Source organism: Chiloscyllium plagiosum, chromosome 1 (genome assembly GCF_004010195.1).
Source record: "Chiloscyllium plagiosum isolate BGI_BamShark_2017 chromosome 1, ASM401019v2, whole genome shotgun sequence".
Taxonomy (NCBI): Eukaryota; Metazoa; Chordata; class Chondrichthyes; order Orectolobiformes; family Hemiscylliidae; genus Chiloscyllium; species Chiloscyllium plagiosum.
Genome location: NC_057710.1, coordinates 115,176,596 through 115,181,123, shown reverse-complemented (window position 1 = coordinate 115,181,123; position 4,528 = coordinate 115,176,596).

Genomic DNA, 4,528 nt, shown 5'->3' with positions numbered 1-4,528 from the left:
CTGAGGAGGATTAGTTGGACAGCCTGGGGTTGTTTTGGTTGGAGTTTAGAAGAGTGAGGATTGATTTGATTGAAATATATAATATTCTGAATTGTTTTGACAAGGCAGATGGGGAAAGGACATATTTTCTAGTGGTTAGGTCCAGAATTAGGGAGAACTGTTTTAAAATTGGTGATTACCCTTTCAGAACAGTGATGAAGAGAAACATTTTCTCTCAGATAATTGTGTAACTGTAGAATTCTCTGCCATAGAAAGTAGTGAAGGTCAGGTCATTGAGTAGTTTTAAGGTGGAGGTGGATAGATTCTTGCTAGGTAAGAGAAACAAAAATTGTTTGGGTTAGAGGGGAATGTGCAATTTGGAACACAAGCAGATTATCCATGATCCTACTGAGTACCAGAGCAAGCTTAGTCTGGCTGCATGTCTTACTGCCGCTCCTATTTTGTATGTTCATACAAAGACCTTTAAGCAGGCTCAAAGGCAAATATTTTCATGTGAAAAGTCTTGAGGCACCATGAAGCTTAGGAAATTGTGGCAGGATGTTGTGATGTCACAATTTCCCTTTCCATCACCTGGAAAGTCAGTGACTAATGTATTGCTGCCCACTCTAGCTGCTCTGCAGCCATTTAACAACACAACCAACATTAATTCTGTGGAGATGTAACTTCACCCCCTCACTTGAAAATCCAACCTCCTACAGCTCCCACTCAAAGATTGGCCAGCAGCTGTCTAGTACCAGACACTGCAATAGATAGCACCAGTCACCAGTGTTGAAGTCCTGGGAGTTCAGGAAACATATAAATGTGAGGTTTTAAGGAGAGGAGCGGAGGTGAGGCACAAAAGAGAAGGCGGGGAGGGATTGGGGTGGAGTGGGCGGGTGATTGGAGTAATGGTGGAAATGCCAGGAGGAGAAGGAGCACCTGTAGGGACTGGACCATCTAATGGGTATTCAGGCACTGGTCCCAATATTAAAAGGAGGCTGTTGGTGGAGGTATCTCTACCCTCAGCAAGATCACTCTGGGTTTCCCCCTGCACCTGAACTGCTCCGGCCAGACTGAAAATTGAGGCTGGGTGGGAATCAATTCTAATGCGGACATTAATTGACAAGCAGAGGCTTGCTGGCAGAGGTCTCACCTGCCCCATTGTAAAATCTGGACAGGTTGGTTTGGGTAGCAGGCAAGTAGGAAGGCCAACCGAAGAATTCTAACACCCCCTGATTACCCCCACCAACCCTTAACCTTTAAACCTGCCAGCGGGGAAATCACAAAATCCTGGCCTTGCTGTTTAGACAGTGAAATATTACTGGAATGTCTAATTAATAATCTGCCTGCCACCTCCTTTGAGTGAAGGGTCTCATAACATTGATCTCCAGCTCCCTCGGTCACCACAGAGATGAATGACCATTCAAATGCTAGTTTTCTTGTAATGAAGAAATAGTCAACCACACTCTGAAAGATCTGCTCAGGAACTGAACCCAGCATCTTTTTCAATCATCTGGGTTCCCACAAAGTTCCCTTCTGAACCCAACTAACTTCTTCATTCCAACAATTATGGCTGAATGTACCTCTTTGGACTTATGCTCAGATGTTGGAATTGACACTATGTGGCTATATGGCCATGTAAGAAGAGGCCACACCTTTCACACAGAATGTATCGAAATACTTGACTGTTTTCTTAGAATAGAGCTAAGTAGAGCTTAGTTGCCTCATAGCAAAACTATTGCACCAATCCGCAAATAAATCTGGTATACATAAAGGCAATTCATTGCTGTTTGTCACAAATTGCTTGAACATTGATTCCCTTAACAGAAAGATGTTTTAATGGTTCATAGCAATGCAACTTATGCATTTCTCCCTGAATTTTGGAGAATTCAACAATATTGCAGAACTTTCTTGCTTCCATGTCATTTTCATGCCTCTGTGATGGAATGGTACAAAAATGTATGCATTTGTTGTATTTTTCAAAAGGTGGGTAAGTGAGAATTTCCGCAGGGATCCCCAGGACCTGATCAGGTGTACCCTAGGACTCTGTGAGAAGCTAGGGAAGTGATTGCTGGGCCTCTTGTTCAGATATTTGTATCATCAATAGTCTTAGGTCAGGTGCCGGAAGACTGGAGGTTGCTGAACGTGGTGTCACTATTGTGGTAAGGACAAGCCAGGGAACTATAGACCAGTGAGCCTGACGTCGATGGCGAGCAGGTTGTTGGAGGGAATCCTGAGGGACAGGATGTACACGTATTTGGAAAGGCAAGGACTGATTAGGGATAGTCAACATGGCTTTGTGCGTGGGAAGGCTCATGGACTTGATTGCTTTTTTGAAGAAGTAACAGAGAATTGATGAGGGCAGAGCGGTGGACATGATCTATATGAACTTCAGTAAGGTGTTCGACAAGGTTCCCCATGGACGACTGATTAGCAAGGTTAGATCTCATGGAATACAAAGAGAATTAGCCCTTTGGATACAGAACTGGCTCAAAGGTGGAAGACAGAGGGTGGTGGTGGAGGGTTGTTTTTCAGACTAGAGGCCTGTGACCAGTGGAGTGCCACAAGGATCCGTGCTGGGTCCACTGCTTTTCATCATGTATTATTTCATAAATTATTTCGATGTCAACATAGGAGGGATAGTTAACAAGTTTGCAGATGACACCAAAATTGGAGATGTAGTGGACAGCGAAGAAGGTTACCTCAAAGTACAGTGGGATCTTGAGTAGATGGGCCAATGGGCTGAGGAGTAACAGATGGAGTTTAATTTAGATAAATGTGAGGTACTGCATTTTGGGAAAGCAAATCAGAGCACAACTTACACACTTAATGGCAAAGTCCTGGGGAGTGTTGCTGGACAAAGAGACCTTGGAGTCCAGGTTCATAGTTCCTTGAAAGTAGAGTCGCAGGTAGATAGGATAGTGAAAGTGTTTGGTATGTTTTCCTTTATTGGTCAGAGCATTGAGTGTAAGGTTGGGAGGTCATGTTGCAGCTGTACAGGACATTGGTTAGGCCACTTTTTGGAATACTGTGTGCTGACTTGGTTTCCTTCCTACTAGAAGGATGTTGTGAAATTTGAAAGGGTTCAGAAAAGATTGACAAAGATGCTGCCAGGGTAGGAGGATTTGAGCTATAGGAAGAGGCTTAACAGGCTCGGGCTGTTTCCCCTGGAGCATCGGAGGCTGAGAGGTGACCTTATAGAGGTTTATAAACTAAAGAGGGGCATGGATAGGATAAATAACAAAATATTTTCCCTGGGGTGGGGGAATCCATGACTCGAGGGCATAGGTTTAGGGTGAGAGGAGAAAGATATAAAAGGAACCTAAGGGGAAACATTTTCACGCAGAGGGTGGTATGTGTATGGAATGAGCTGCCAGAACAAGTAACGGAGGCTGGTACAATTGCAGCATTTAAAAGGCATCTGGATGGGTATATGAATAGGAAGGGTTTAGGGGGATATGGACTAAATACTGACAAATGGGACTAGATTATGTTGGGATATCTGGTCGGCTTGGACGAGTTGGACCAAAAGTTCTGTTTCTGTGCTGTACATCTCTATGACTCCTGCTTTCCACTTTATAATTTCAGCAGAAGATCAATGGCTTACAAACTGTTTACACCAATGTTCTGGGATTTTTGCCATTTGTCCACCATAGAACCATTAGGAGACCAAATTCTGGATTAGTGGTGCTGGAAGAGCACAGCAGTTCGGTCGGCATCCAAGGCGCTTCGAAATCGAAGTTGCGGGCAAAAGCCCGAGACCAAGTCAAGCCTTAGGTCAATTTTATATAAAAAACTGAAGCAGTGGTGAGCAACATATTGAGTGGTGTTACACACAGTCACAGTAATTGCCTTTAAGAATCCAATGGGATAGAGACTAAGAACTGGGTTCAATTTCACTGGCACTCAGAAAAATGCTCAGGCTCCTCATCTGAATGTTGCTCATGGGACAGAAGCTGAGAAAACTCAACTGCAAACCTAATGCCAAGGAATTCTTCAGACATTGAAAACATCAAGGTGAGCGAGGTCAAAGCAGCTCAAGACCCCTGTTTAAAAAGTGGCTGGGGCATTGTGGGGACGAGCCAGCACCAATTTATATTAATCCACTAGAGGGCCTGCAAGATCCACCCCAAATAATGCATAGTGGCTCAAATTCCATATGTTTTACAAATTTCACAATTCAAAACTGGTCATCATGATGCACTGTGGGGCATCAACAGCAGCAAAATTGTGTTCAACAACAACCATTCACTTAATGGCTCAACCGGTGGTGATGGAGGGTTGTTTTTCAGACTGGAGGCCTGTGACCAGTGGAGTGCAACAAGGATCAGTACCGGGTCCTCTACTTTTTGTCTTTTACATAAATGATTTGGATGCGAGCATAAGAAGTATAGTTAGTAAGTTTGCAGATGACTCCAAAATTGGAGGTGTAGTGGACAGCGAAGAGGGTTACCTCAGATTACAACAGGATCTTGATCAGATGGGCCAATGGGCCGAGAAGTGGCAGATGGAGTTTTAATTCAGATAAATGCGAGGTGCTGCATTTTGG